The sequence below is a fragment of the Mus caroli genome, chromosome 5 (genome assembly GCF_900094665.2).
Source record: "Mus caroli chromosome 5, CAROLI_EIJ_v1.1, whole genome shotgun sequence".
In the NCBI taxonomy this organism is placed as follows: domain Eukaryota; kingdom Metazoa; phylum Chordata; class Mammalia; order Rodentia; family Muridae; genus Mus; species Mus caroli.
This window is the reverse complement of record NC_034574.1, coordinates 92,514,449-92,530,403: the sequence shown is the minus strand read 5'-3', so window position 1 is coordinate 92,530,403 and position 15,955 is coordinate 92,514,449. Positions and strand designations below refer to the sequence as shown.

The 15,955-nt window shown below is 43.1% G+C and overlaps 1 protein-coding gene across 1 annotated transcript in view; it reads left to right on the top strand.

Moving 5' to 3' along the window:
* LOC110295182 overlaps nucleotides 1-15,955 on the top strand; it is a 362,990-nt gene that overhangs the window by 158,907 nt on the left and 188,128 nt on the right. The window lies entirely within an intron of this gene.

The following is a 15,955-nucleotide window of genomic DNA, read 5'->3' as shown; positions in this document are numbered from 1 at the left end:
AAAATCTTGCTAGTGTATGCAATGGTGTCAGCGTTTAGAAGCTGATTATGGGATGGAACCCTGGATACAGCAGTCTCTAAATGGTCCATCCTTTCATCACAGCTACGAACTTTGACACACACATACATATATGCACACACACACATACACACATACATATATGCACATATACACACACACGTACACATACACACGCATGCGTATACACATGCACTCATACACACATGTGCACACACACACAAACATACGCACACATACATATATGCACATATATACACACGTACACATACACACGCATGCGTATACACATGCACTCATACACACATGTGCACACACACACATACGCACACATACATATATGCACATATATACACACACGTACACATACACACGCATGCGTATACACATGCACTCATACACACATGTGCACACACACATACGCACACATACATATATGCACATATATACACACACGTACACATACACACGCATGCATATACACATGCACTCATACACACATGTGCACACACATACACACACATTCAAGTCTCTCTGCAAAAGCCAGTTTATTCTGGAAACTCAAAGACGAGAGTTGGAAGAAAATGATTTTCTAATTGTTACTGTTTTCATAAAGAACTGGGGTAGTTAAATTTTATTTTCCAGCCACTCTACCAAATTGCTGAAAAGCATCCCTTCTAATCCTTAGCCTCATGAAGAGGAGAGCTTGTGCTGGCTGTTCTTATTAGAAATCCCATTCATTTGTGAATCTGAAAGCAAAACCTTAGCAGTCTGTCAGAGGGTCTCTTCTAAGCAACTGTGTGGGGATTTATCACCACAACACCCCATCTCTAACAGCAAGTTGGGGTCTTCTGGTGAATATATATATGTATACATACATACATACACACACACACATATATGTGTGTATATGTGTGTGTGTGTATATATATGTGTGTGTGTATGTATGTATATATATATATATCCCTTTAAATGCAAGATATTTATAGGAGGGAGGAGAATAATAGCTATGACTTTAAGATGACCAAGATGTGGTGTTAGCTCCTTGGCTTCAGGTTGGCACTCTTTCTTTGCTGGTTAATCTTGAGATGTTGCATTTTCCAGCTCTCAGGGCTGCAGTGATGCCTGTGTGCCATTTGGTAATAAACCGTAGGGTGGAGTATATTCACATCTGTTGAGCCCCATCTGTCCATCTTTATGGCGACTGATCCAGGAGGAAGACCAGCTCCTCACTTCATCTCAGATTCTTGGACCTTCCTGTCTGAGAGCAATGCATTTCATGCATTTGTATAGGGATATTTCAAAAGTATCTTTTAATCTTTATGTTCTGTGATTGCTTAGCTGCATTTCACTCATGTATGTGACCGTACGCCCCTTCGATCATCCAACATCGACTCACTGAACACAAGGTACATGCTGTGCACGGTGCCAAATGTAGACGTTATTCTGTCAGTGGGACAGAGTCCTTGCCTTTGAGGAAGAAATCCAGGCACGTTTCAGAGAGCAGACAGTGAAGCATTCCGTGATCAGCAAGTGTGGAGTGAGGTGGGAACAGACAGAAGGGTTTCATTCTCAATTTAGCGGACTGGGCAGGGTTTCCTTCCAGAAGTGCTGTCCTAGGCTAGCTGGTATGACTGTACGCTTATTTGGCTCTACTCCCACTAAAGTGTCTGCTTTCTCTCAGTTCCTTTAGCTTGTCTCATTTTTTATTTTAATTAATATTGGTGTTTGCCAGGATTTGTCTCATTCTATCATTTCTTATAATTATGTATTTACCGAGGCATTCTCAATCATAACCATGGCTTCAGCTGTCATATAGAGGCATGCTGACAGTATCTCTAACCAACCTTTGCCTATTAAACCAGTGACTCCTTCTTATTTTATCAAACAGCACATGATGAGCCACCATGTGCTAGGCTGTGCCTCCCTCATTTCTATCAGCACCCAGTGAGTTTTCAAGTCTAGCTAGCAAGGTTTTCAGGATCCTTCTTAATCATAAAGAATTATAAATGTGTGAGAATAGTAGACTTAGGACTAAGACTAGAGAGATGGAAATTGCTGACAGCACTTGGGGAAAGTAAGAAAAAATCTCTGTAGAAGGAAGCCACACTTTGCCAGAGGAGAAAAGATGGAGTCTCTAGGCAGAAAGAACCTGTTAGTGTGCATACAAGGTCTTGAAGGTGTCCCTGGCTTGTCCAAAGGTCCAAGGTTGGTGTGGTGATTTACAGGACATGTTGTGGGAAATGCCCAATGAAATAAGGCATAGTGTCAACAGCTGGAACCAGCTACACTTTAAAAAAAAATCAGGGACATCACATACATGACATCGGAGAGCCAGAAAGCAGTCTTCAACTTGACAAAAGTCAAAAGCAAATTTGTTTTAGGTGGGTGTTCATGATGATAATGGACTAAACCTCAGAACTGTAAGCCAGGCCCAGCGAGATGTTTTCATTTACAAGAGTCTATGTGGTCACTGTGTCTCTTTATAGCCCCAGAAACCGTAAGACAAGCATTTTTCTATATGGCTGAGGATGAAAAGAGTCAAAGAACATACTATGGTTGAAAAAGTGCCCGAATGAATTCATTATTAAACAAGGTACAGACAAGATAGGAATACAGGATAAGAAAATATAATGGGCTCAGTTTTAGACAAGTCATAGATGCCCATGGAACATTCTAGAGAGCATATTAAACTGTCACCTTGGAACAATGAGTTTGAAGCTTAGAAGGATATGGGCAAATGCACTTAAAAACAGTTCTTACACAGCTCGTGCTTGCAGCCATAGACACATGCGGACTGTGTTCATGTTCAATAAGTCTTTAAAAAGTCTTTAAAAGAAGCCAACAGATCTCCAAAGAATAACTGAGGCTACTGAGCCACTTAGCATGGGAATGAGGGTACGATCTGGTCTGGCTTCCATGGTCCTCACTGGGAGGAGTGACACGATCAAAGGAAAATGAGCCAGTATGGAAAAGGTTGTCACCGAGTGTGTACGAGACAGAGTATTGCCATGAAGAACAACAGGATCACACAGGATTATGAAATATGTGGAAGAGAAGAAACCAAGGACAGAACTTAGTAGAACTTCTCCAAAGAACACAGGAAATGTCCCATATCTATGTGTCATTTCTTGAAGGCCCCTGTATTAGTCAGGGTTCTCTAGAGTGATCGTCATCAGCCTGTGGGTTGCGACCATTGGAAAACAGGTATTTCTTATGGTTTTAGGAACAGAGACACAGCTCACTAGCAAAATTACAGTTAAGAAGTAGCAACAAAAATAAATTTATGGTTGGGGGTTCCTAAGACCATCAGAAATATGTGTTTTCCAATTGTCGTAACCCATGGGTTGAGAACTGCTGCTTTAAAGAACAAGAACTCACAGAATGGATCGTGTGTGTGTGTGTGTGTGTGTGTGTGTGTGTATGTGAGTTATTAGAATGATGTACAGGATGCAGACCAGCTAATCCAGCAGTGCCTGGCTATGAACAGAAAGGCCAAGAATCCAGTAGTCCAGTAGTTGCTCAGTCCCCAAAGCCAAATGGCTCAGCTGGTCTTCAGTATGTGCTGGAATCTCAGAGAAATAGGCTGTAATGCCCATGAAGGAACGGACTTGCTCGTGAGGGCAAGATCAAGTAGGCAAAGAACAAAAGCTTCCTTCTTTCAATCCTTACATAGCAGCGGTCCTTAGCCTGCCTAGTGCTGCAACCCTTTAATAAACTTCCTCATGTGGTGACCCCCCATCCATAAAATTATTTCATTCCTACTTCATAACTGTAATTTTGCGACTGTTATGAATCATATTGTTAAGTATCTGATATGCAGAATACTGTAATTTTGCTACTATTAGGAAATATAATTTACATATCTGATATTTTTGATGGTCATAGGCAACCCTGTGAAAGGTTTGGCCCCCAAAATGTTACAGCTGCTGTTATACATGTGTGTGTGTGTATGTATGTGTGTGTGTGTGTGTATATATATATATATATATATATATACATATATATATGTGATTAATACAGGAGCCTTCAAGAAATGACATATGTATATATGGGCTTCTAGTTGAAGGCACAGCCCAGATTAGATTTGCATTAAAGATTCAGATTAAAGGCATGTCTTCCTATTTTAGAGACTGGATTAAAAGTGGTTCTTCCTGCTTCGAATTAAACAAAAATCTCTCACAGGTATGTCCTCTGTTTTTGTGTTTTAGTTGTGTGTGTAGTCAAGTTGACAACCGAGGTGAGCCATCACACCACCCATTCATCTAATCCATCCCTTCATGCACCCCAGAATTCAGCCTCGTCCTCACTTATTTGATGGTTGCTTGAGTAAGTGGGTCTGTAGTAGTTAGAAAAGAATGGAGGAGCAGGAGGAGGAGCAGGAGGAGGAGCAGGAGGAGGAGCAGGAGGAGCAGGGGGAGGAGGAACAGGGGGAGGAAAAGGAGGAAGGGAAGAGGGGGGAGGGGAGGAGGGGAGGAGGGGGAGGAGGGGAGAGAGGGGAGAGAGGGAGAAGGAAAAAAAAAAAAGAAAAACACTACCACCTTCGCCACCAGCAGCAACAAAGACAATATCAACAGGGATTTCAGCAATCCCCAGAGGACCATTAATCATTGGCAGTAGTTTTTCCTCTTGAAGATCTTGCACAGGTGGAGTAAGCCAGAAGAACGGAAGATGCAGTAGTTACATCTAGGTTAAGGAGTAGATCTGTCAGAGCACTCATATACACTTATGGCAAGGCCAGTCTTTTTATTTATATTTCTTACGTTCAGTAAAGTTATGTAGCCATTGATTTCCTTTCAAATCCTCACCGAGGGGGCCTGAGATCATGGCGCATCCCCGTTTCTTTGCTACAATGCTGGGCCTTTAAAGGAGAACCCATCCTGTTTGGTCCTGCACACTCTGCTCTTGTTGTGTGTCCATTTACACAGTTGGTAATGGCCAGTAATTATGAAAATGACTTTCTCCCTTGACCTTCTCCTCCTCCCTGTCCTCATCTCCCCAATTTGCACACTATTTTGTGAGTTGAATTAGAAATTAACAGCTGCCTTGCCCCCTTTAAGGGTGGACTTATTTAGGTAGAGCAGGGTACAGAATTAACATGAAAACAAAAGGATTGTAAAACTTCTGGTAACCCATCCCTGCCCCTCACACCCGTGCTCCCAGACCTCAGCACCCTCATCTTCCTTGTCCAAGGCTGTCAGTAGTTTCAACTCCATCTCCCTTGAGAGTCTTTTAATCAAGCACAGGAACCTGGGCTTGAGACGAAAGTACTTTGGCCCTCCCTCTCAGCTTAGATCACGGTACTATGGCATCACATATTTAGTTAAGTTGGAAGTTATTTTTCTGTATTTTATCTCTTGCTACAGAGAAGGTTATGCTTTTATAGAGGGAGAAGTATAGAAACCCCTTGAATGTTTTTTCCCAGTGTTTCCACTGTGTGCATGTGAGAGGAAGAGAGGGAGAGGGGGGGAGAAGGAGAGAGGGAGAGGGGGAGAGGGAGGGAGAGTGTTGAAAAAGATCATCTGTGTTTTCTTCTCAGCTATGACAGTGCCTGTCATTCTCCACGCACCTTTACGAGGAGCACGGACATTACAAGTGTATAATAATCCTCAGATCATTTGAGGAAGCGAGAGCCAGTGCTTCCCTGACCTTAGTCATTTGCTCTTCTGTCACTCAGGTCTCAACTAAATTGGAGCTTTTCCTCTGTCTCCACAGCAGGTCTATTCCTGGAAATAGGCATCTGTGACTCCTATGGAATGTGTGCCTGGAGACAGAGTTAGTGACAAGTCCAGGATTCTCAGAAATCACGACAGTAGCTTTAACCACTGAGAATACATCCTGTGACGTCCTAGAGATGCCCCCGGGATGATATTGCTGGGGGTTTGCACTTTGGGAGTTCATGCTGTGGAGGGCAGCGCTGGGATTTGAGTCCATTGCTCTTCATCGATCTGATCCATTCTACTCCTGGGAGGGGATCCTTTGGTCCTGCCCATGCTTTCATGTAAACATCTTTTAAAAGAAGGCTAGGAAGTTGCTTCTGGAGAGACATCCAAAAGCCTGGCTTGCTCCTCTTTTCTTTTTGGTGGTGATGATGTGAGAGAGTAGAAACAGAAGGAAGCAGAAAGGCTGATAGGCTAAGGGTCAGAGTTTTCTCTGTCCACTTCAAACTTAAGTATGAGGAGAGACAGACTGTCTCTATGGGAAATGGCACAGTCTTAGGGATGAGGTGGGATTGGAGTGCTTAAGATGGGGCGGGGGTGGGGGGAGGACCAGTTCTACAATTTAGGACCGTGACTTGGGTGATAATTGGCAGGATCCACATTGGTTTTCAGGAGTATTGCTTCGTATCTCGGGATGCTTTGCAGCCCCACGCAGCGCCACGCAGTGTGGGTAGCCACTGGTATTTCGTCTTGTGGATTGTTTTCTCTATTCTTTGTTTTCTCTTCCTCTCCTCCTCTCCTCTCCTCTCCTCTCCTCTCCTCTCCTTCCCTCTTTCTCCTCTCCTCTCCTCTCCTCTCCTCTCCTCTCCTCTCCTCTCCTCTCCTCTCCTCTCCTCTCCTCTCCTCTCCTCTCCTCTCCTCTCCTCTCCTCTCCTTCCTTTCTTTTCTTGGCTTTACCTTGTGCCAGACCTGAATGTCTGTAGCTGTCAGCTTTCGTCCAGCTTCTCCATAGCTCAGTGGCAGAGCGCCATCCTTCTGGCGATGAGTGTCAGGGCGTGTCTGCATGCAAGGGAATGTTTAATGCTTTGTCAGCTGCTGGCACCTCAGAGATGGGCTCACGATGGCCAAAGGCGTGTTAGCAGATGATGGATGCGTATCAGGATGTGTTACGGAAGGAGCTGCAGCACCGCTCTCAGCAGCAGGCTTGTCCTAATGCAGTCTTCCCTCGAAGTAAAAAGTCTTGATTCAGCAATAACCTGGCGTCCAATGTGACCTCAAATGACAAATATTTGCTGTTTACCTCAGAGTATCCTTTGGCTATTTAGAGCTTTGTCCTCGTCGCCGAAGGTGGAGCTGACAAAGGGCTTGCCCTGATTCTGTGACTTAGCTGACTGCCGTTCTGACCTTCATAGAGATGTTCATTTCTGTGAGTATGAGTGTCAGTCAGTAGTGTCATGACATATCCTGTTACTATAGACGACATATTTGAAGGTGTGCGATCATCCATTAGCTTTTCAGGTGGCCAGGAAAATGCTTGCTGGCTCCTTGGAAGAAGAAAGGCACTGATTTAAACCATGTTACAGAAATCATTAATGAAACACAGCCTTGACCCAGGTTTTTTTTCTTTCTTTCTTTTTTATTTCCAGATCTATACTCAAGGCAGACATACATATCTCATGCCTACTTCTGTATGGGCTACAAAGCAAGTGTGATTTTTGACATTTTTAAATAACCTGAGAAAAGAGAGAAATGGGAATGTTATTTCATACTAGATGGAAACTGTATTAGAATATAGATAAGCTTTCTCATTTGCATAGAGTGTACAAGGCCTTTCAAGCTATACTGGCAGAGCTAAGTAGATGTGACAGAAACCTCATGGGCTTCAAAGCCTGAAAAATTTACTAGTTGGTCCTTCACAGTGAGAAATCACCAGCCACTAAAATAAAATGTCCCTGGTTCATAGTCCCTGTGTTAGGTTGAAGGCTCTGCTGTAAAATGTGCCACAAACTGGGGGTCTTAAAACAACAGAAATCCAATACAGTCCCAGAGTTTGGAAGTCAAATCAAAGTGTTGTTTCTTTCTCTGAAACTCTGAGTAAAGGTCTTCCTTGCCTCTGCCCGCTCCTGACTGTGGCCCACAGCGTTCCTCTGTGGCTGTCCCCTCTGCCCGCTCCTGACTGTGGCCCACAGCGTTCCTCTGTGGCCGTCCCCTCTGCCTCTGTCATGGTTGTTAAAAGTTAACCAAAAGAAGTAGATGGAAGGACATGTACCATCTGGGTATAGATTTTCTACACTATTCTGTATTGATAACCTCTGCATCTCCTTTTTTGTCTTTGTCCCTTCTCCATTTAGCACTTCCTATGTCAGGTGACTATCATTTGAGCCTGGAAGGACAATGCAGGTGACATTGAATATCGAATCTGAACTCCAGTCCCCAGGCTTAAACAAATAGCAAGAATTTTACCCACTGAAGCATCATCTTAGCCCCTCTTGTCATTTGTTCTAAAAAATTTCATATCATGCTCTAACAGTCCTAGAGCAGAGTTCTCATCACAGAATCTGCCCTAGAAGGACATGTGAAGTCACTGTTCTAAGTTGTGGCTTGGACATTCATTATTAATTTATTATTGGTTTTCAGTAGTGGCCTGCTCTGATGTACAGCTGGTAGGGACGTCCTCTCTTCCTGCTCTGTGGGTTGCGTTCGCTCTGCTAATCATTTCCTTTGTTGTCCAGAAACTTTAATTTCACGTCACCCCATCTCTTGATTCTTGGGACCAGTTCCTGAACTCTTGGGGTTCTGCTCACAAAGTTCTTTCTTGCTCAGGGTCCTGAAAAGAATGTTTTTCTTTGGCATTTTCTGCATCTGGGGTTCTAAATTAAGGCCTTTGATCCACTTTACGTTGACCACAAGATGAATGGTCCAGATCGAATTTCACTCTTCCAAGGGCAGATTTCCTGTTTTGCTAGCACTGTTGATTGAATCAGTTATCATCTTTTTTACTGCATGGTTTTGCTATCGTTGTCAAAAATTAGGGGGCCGCAGCTTTAATTGGTTTATTTCTGGGTCCTCTTGTCTGTTTCATTGTCTGTGTTTATGCCAGACTAAGGTTGCATCAGGAGCTGTGGTAACTCAAGCTGGGCTCTTTCTTCTTAAGGTTGTTTGTTGTTATTTTGTTTTGTTTTGTTTGTTTCTATTTGTGATCTTTTGTGTTTTCATATGCGTTCTTAGATTGCTCTTTCTAGGCATGTGAGGTATTTGGAATTTTGATGGTTATTACACTGAATCTGTAGATTAAATTTGGAAGGTATGCATTTTCATGTCATTAACTCTCCACTTTGGAGTACGCTTGTCTTTCCATCCTCTTGCGCCTCCCATTTTCTAACTCAGGGCCTTACACATACACATACATACACATACACATACACATACACATACACATACACATACACATACACATACACATACACATACACATACACATACACATACACATACACATACACATACACATACACATACACATACACATCTTTCACTTCTTGGTTTATCCCTAGGCATTGTGTGGAGTTACTATGAGTGAGAAAATTTCCCCAGTTTCTTTTTGTGGGTACAGAGGTACATAGGTCTATAAAGGCTACTGTGCGTGTGTAATGTTGATTTGTATCCCAGCTTAAGTTGTGTATTAGATCTAAAAGTTTTCTAGTAAATTTCTATTAGATTCTATAGTGTCTTTGAAGTATAGAAACACATTGCAAATAAGAATAGTTACCTCCATCCTTCCATATTTTCATCTTTTTTTACGTCTTTCTCTTGTCTAATTGCTTAGTTGAGGTTTTGGGCTCTGTATTTAAGAGAGAGGGGTAAATATGCTTGGGTCATTTCTGATTTTAGAGGACATCTTCTCAGTTTGTCTCCATTTAATATAATGCTGGCTATTGGTTTGGGGGGAACAATATCTAGAATTTATAAAGAAATGCAAACTTAAACAACAGGGAAACAAAACTGCCCACCAATAAATGGGCTAATGAAATGAGAGAGGATTCAAAGGAAGAAACACAAATGGTCAATAACTATGTTCAGTGTCCCTAGATTTCAAAGGAATGCAAAACAAAGCTACTTTGAGATATATCCTTGCCCAAACATGAATGTGTGTCATCTGACCAAAAAGTGTTGAAAAGGATTGTGGGTAAAAAGGAATCCTTATTTGCAGCTGGTGAGAGTACAAATTTATAAGGCCATTGCGGAGACCCATTGGCTGTTCCTTAGAGTATTCAAAATATTCCGTAGGACGTAGCTATTCCTGGTCAGGAACACAAAGCATTCCCTATCCTACCACAGAGATATTTGCACATCCTTGTTTATTGTTGCTTCTGTCTCTGATAGGAGATAGCCTAGGTGTCCATCTGCTAATGAGTGGTCCGTGGAAATGTGTGCATATATGTAATGTGTGCATATATGTAATGTGTGCATATATGTAGGGACTATCATTCAGCTGTAGAGAGAGACAAAATACTGAAATTTGCAGGAAAATGAGTAAGGTGACCCAAATTCACAAGGAAGAACATTATATGTTTGCCCTCATCTTCAGATCCTGGCCTATAATTTATATATAATTTATATTTTCAGGCCCATTAGTGTGATAGGAATGAGACACAACCAGTCACTGGATAACTTTGTCATAGTAGAAAAAGTCTTTTTTTTAAAATTGTTTTTGGGAAGGGGTTTATAACTTGAAATTTTTCATTATTTTCTTTTGTATGTGATTATGTCAATTTATTCCATCATAGTGTTATTAATATGTAGGCCGTATCACTACACGTAAAGCATGGCTTACAGACAATTGCCGCCATATTTTTCAGCATAGTAATAGGTCCTAGCATTTCAGGTCGCTAGGCATCACTTCTGCTAAGGGCAGACTTAGTAGGGGTGGTGATGGTATCCTGAATATGAGCTTCCACACCTCCCTACTCCCGTGGGCTAGATGAGATGACGGGGTCTCTACTCAATGAAGTCAGTGGGGCTCAGTGGGTCATGCATCCTGTTCTACCTGCTCCTGGTATCAGGGTTTGTCTTCTTTCTAGCATTCCCTAATGGACACCATCTATTCACAAGCCTGACACCTGCCCCTGAGGGGTTCTTCTAGGACCAGGAAAATGTAGGCAGCCATTGCACATCTGTACTTCCCCTATTGACCCCATCTCCCCCAAGACTGCAACCATGCTGTGTCTGTCACAAGTGGGTGTTAGTTCCCATCAGGCCCCTGGACTGCAGCCATGCTGTGTTTCTCGTGATACACAGGTGGTAGTTTCTGTCTACACAGAAAACCAGAGCTACACATTTAATTATGGTGGAGGAGAGAAAGTGGCAGGAGAAACATACGGGAATCGTGGTGCTGTCCTGGCAATCTGCAAGGTCACAGGCACATAGCGGGTGTTAAATATTTATGGAACGAAGAAGGAATGACTGTCGGGTTGGGGGGCCATGCTTATGCGATGAACAGACATTATGCTTTGATTGAATGACCTATTAAGTGTGTTTAGTTTTAAATGCAGACATAAATAGATTTGATCTTTCCATGGTTCGAATTTCCTCCCATCAGCTCTCCCTTAATTATCCACAAGTGTTCCAAGCCTTCATTAGCTAAATAGGATGCAGATGATGGTCATTAGTCTGGTATATAAATCCTGCTGGCACATTCAATGGCTTTTCACTTGGCTAATTGAAATTTTCAGTATTCATAGACTACGAGAAAACACTGTAATTTTACCATTTGTTTGGGTGCATAATTTTCCCCCTTTGGTTGATGTTTATAATTATGCAGTTAAAAAAATAAATGTGAATGCTGAACTTTGCCTGAAGGATATGCCATATTTAAAGCACATACGTATCCATGCTAGTCTAACGCATGAGAAGGGGATGGAAATGTGCTATTTTGTGAAGAGACCTAAGGATCACCTTACTAAGAAAGCAGTCACACGGTATGCACTCTGGGGACCTGTCCATTTAAATGTAAGAGGCTTCAAACTGTTAGTGATAGGGGAAGGCTGGGTCCTGACATCCACCGACACACGAGGGATCACCTATCGTGAGTGTGAAGTGCAGACTGAAGGCCTTAAATGGATGTGTATCATTAGATACCATTCTCTTAAAAGGCTCTTAGCTTTTGATTGTATTTGACCATTTACCAAAAGCAGCTGGTCCTTGTCTAGTGGTATCTGGCTAAGACGAACATACATCCTGTTCACAGACGCACATCCACATGCAGGGAATGGAATTCCATAATGCTGCCATCCCAGAGATAGGGGCTCTGAATACTTTAATTTTTATAATCTAGTAACTTGAACTGTTCCAATTTAATCAAGTAAGTATTAGGTGTTTGCTGTTTTCCAAATATTTATGGGCATTGGATGGCAGAAATAACTCAGTGGCGGAGAGGGCAGTTTCCGAGAGTCTTTTTCCACACCTAATTTAATGGAGATAAACAGCACTGTGACGTGTGGCATCTCTTCTAGGTGTTCCTGCACTGCAGAACACCCCCAGCGGAGAATGGGCTAGGCAGCTCACCCTCAGGGTCTTGTTGTTCACGCAGGACTGGACCCTTATTAATTACTCATAGTCTATCAGTGATCCTTCTAATCAAGAACTAAGTTGGCTCATTTTTTTTTTTTTAGATACCAAATTATCTTTTTCTTCTGGGTCTCTGTGCCTTCTGCCTACATAGCTATGCCTACCGATGATTATAAATGTTAACCGGCGAGACAAGTCTATGCACGGTAGTCTTTAATTCACCAGGTCAAAGCAGCTCAGAGTCAAATGAAAAGCCATTCTGTAAACGTTCCCTTTGCGGCTGATCTGCTGTGATGGTTACCATTGAGAGTTTAACTTGACTGGGCAAACAGATGTCCTGACAGAGCACACAACTCAAGACAGGTGATCTGTCTTCTCCAATGTGACCAGCATTGTGCAACCCACCAAGAGCCTGCATAGAACAAAAAGGTGAGGAAGAGTCAGTCTCTCTCTCTCCCTCCCCCTCCCCTCCCTCTTCCACTCTCTCTCTTCCTCCCCCTCTTTCAGTTGGGTCATTCATATTTTTCTCTTTTCAGACATCAAAGCTCCTGGTTCTTGGTTCTTTAGATTTTAAATTTTATACTAAGGCCTTCCCTCCTTCGCAAGGGCCCTTAGGGTTGTAGCCTTTGATCCTGCAGTGTTAGTTAGACTATGGGCTCCGTAGTTCTCAGATCTTCAGCTTAGGTTGAATCACACCTTTGGCTTCCCAGGTCGGTTCTCCAGCCTGTGGGACTCCTCAGGCCTCTCCGTGGAATTAATCAAATCTCACAATGCCTTCTCGTTAGGTTTTTATACAGCCTACGGCTTCTTCTTCTCTGGAGAGCTTACTACACCTGTAACTGAGACACCTAGAAAAAAATTGCTTGTGCCTCAGAAGATAATGAAGAGCTGGCCGTGGCATTCTGTGGTGTGTACTTCTGTTAGCAGAAGTGGGGAGAGAAGTAGCCACCATCCTTAGGAATTTCCAAAGATCGTGCCTGATGAAATCAGGCTCCTCTTTGTATTAGCAAATTGGCACTGGAAGAAAAAGGACATAGGATTTCTCATTTCGGAGTGGTGAATTGAAGGCCCAAGATCAACAAGGATCCATGTTAGGAAGGGCCAAGGGTTAGGGCTTAGGCTCCTGGGTAGGTGGCCCACTTGATAGTTTGTCCAAGACATTACAAAAGACCACCAAATGTTAATCTAGAGTAAGAAGTCATGTTTAAATAGGTCACAAGCAAGGCCTGTCCTAGGTAAGAGTGTGTTAAAATAGAGTGTAATAGAATAGGCTCAGCCACGTTCCAGACTGATCTCCTCGCTCTGGCCAATCGAGGACTCTCAGTTCTGGGATGGAAAGAGTCATGTGATGCAGCAAACTCTTATCTCTTTCTGGGGCAGCGCTTGCTTTGTGTTCCATGTTCCCACTGGGTATCTCCTATCTTCAGAGCTTCCTATGAGGTTGGCTAAGACCTTTGGTGAGCCTGCACTGCAGCTGATGGCTGTCCTCCACTCCATCCTGTGACCCTCCCCTACTACACACACCAAGAATACCCCTTGCCTGTAATTTCCATTTCACAGCTTGCTTTGTAGAGCGTCTACCCTGTGACCCGTGTGCCCCCAGATCGTTTTCCTTTACCGTGAGTGCCCAATGCCCTCATGACCCAAGTCTCTTTGTTTTCCTCCTATCAAAACCTGCTTTTGAATTTATTTATGTATTTTTTAAGAGAAAAGGCTACCACAAAAGTCTGGATTTTTTTTTTGGGGGGGGGAGGTAGATCTGGTACATTTATTTCCTTTAAGATATATGAGACTAATGAAGAACAAGCAGGAAATTTCCAGTGTCCTTTCCTATAATGGGCTCCACCCGCAAGCCCTTTACGGTCAAATCCTAATGCTAAAAACAGAGATCCTATAAGAGGCATTTTGGGAATCAGCATATAAATACACAAAGGCAGGGTTTTACTTTCTAAGCGTATTTGGTGAAATTAATTGTCAACCTCAGGTACTGTCCAGCCCATGCAGGTTGTCTCAAGAATAAGGTTTGGAAGCTGGGGATTTTAAAAAGATACCTTGCTTGGCTGTGCCCTGTGTAATGTGATAAACACAACCCTAATTCAAACTTTCACGGTGGTGACTCATTAGGAGTTTCTCCTTTCGTAGAAAAAAAAATGTTGATGCAATAATCAAGAAGGTCACAGTGTGAGCAGGTTAGCAGGCTTTGAGTCTTCCATTTCAGTAATTAAGCTGAGCACGTTATGGGAAGGTTCAGAAAACCTACCCAGAGTCATTCACAATAGTTGCAATTAGGAAACTGGATGCCACTTCAAGACTTTTGAAGGGAATGACATGAAATTGACCAAGTGTATAAGTAAAATCTCCTTAGAGAGTCCCTAAATGAAGGCTGCAGACTGTCACGGGGCCCATTCCTCCCAAGTGTTCAGACTTTACTGTGCATTGTCCTTTGGTTCAGGTTCTTTTTGCAAATGCAACATTTGTAGCTGGATGTATCAGTTTTTATGTGTGAAGCTCTTTTTGTCTGTTTCTGATTCTTTTCTTCTCCTAGTGCATTTCACCTGGGATTGCTCTAAAGGAAGGGAATGAATGGTATTGTTTAATTTTGTGGGTCATTTCTCCTGGGGTTATGGCACTCAGGTCTGAAGTTTCAGATATCCCTCGGGTCTTTAGAGATGGCGCAGTCTGTAACACAATCACTATACAGCCCAAGAATCTGAGTTTGGATCGCCAGCACCCATGTAAAATCTGGGTTCAGTGGCGCACGTCAGTCAACCCAGAGCTTGTTGAGACTGAGCTAGGCAGATCTCCGCAGCTCATTGGTCCCCCAGCCTAGCAGAACTGGTGAGCTCCAAATTAAAGAGACCCCATCCTGAATGACATCATGGTGACCAAACGAGGAAAACATCTGACCTCTGGATGCACATGCACCAATGTGCATACACACACCCAAACGTGTGCATACCCCAAACATATAAAGACATGTTCTAAATTGCTCTTCCCAGAGTGTGTATGCTGTTGTTGTTGTTTGTTGTTGTGTGTGTGCGCGCGCGTGTGATGGGTGCAAGTCTGGGTACAGGCCTGCCATAGCTCATGTGTAGAGGTCAGAGGGCAACTTTCAGAAGTCAGTGCTCTCCGCCTGCTGTGGTATCTGGGCATTTCCCTCCTCAGTTTGCCAGGCTGGTGCAGTAAGAGCGTTGAGCCAGGGAGCTGCCTTGCCAGGTCTGCTGGGATATCTTGGGCTTAGTTAAAGATGTAGCTGTGGTTCTTGAGATGCCCGCACTTGGAGTCTTTGGCAGCTGGAATTCAGGCCTTCATCAGATCCTGCCTCCTCATTAGAATAGAGACTGACACTTGAATTCAGTGGTGGGCAGAGGAATTCTGCCACCAGATTTCTGTTTCCTGGGGGAAATCTCATTGAAACGCATGGAATTCAGGGTCACTTCTACAAGCTCAGTTAGAGGTCTGACCTGTTGCTTTCAGCTAGGGGAAGTTTTGTCCCCAGGAAATGTTTGGAAATGTCTCAAGACAGGCTCGTGTTACAATTGAAGCAGACAAAAGGATATTATTGGCCCCAGGGAAATAGAATTCAGAAGGGCAGCGGGTCATCCTGTGGAGGGTAACATACCCCTCTCCTCTCTGCAACAGAGATTCATCTGTTCCTGAGTGTTCAAAGACCTGATGCAGAAAAATTCTGTGGATTAGCCACACAAGTG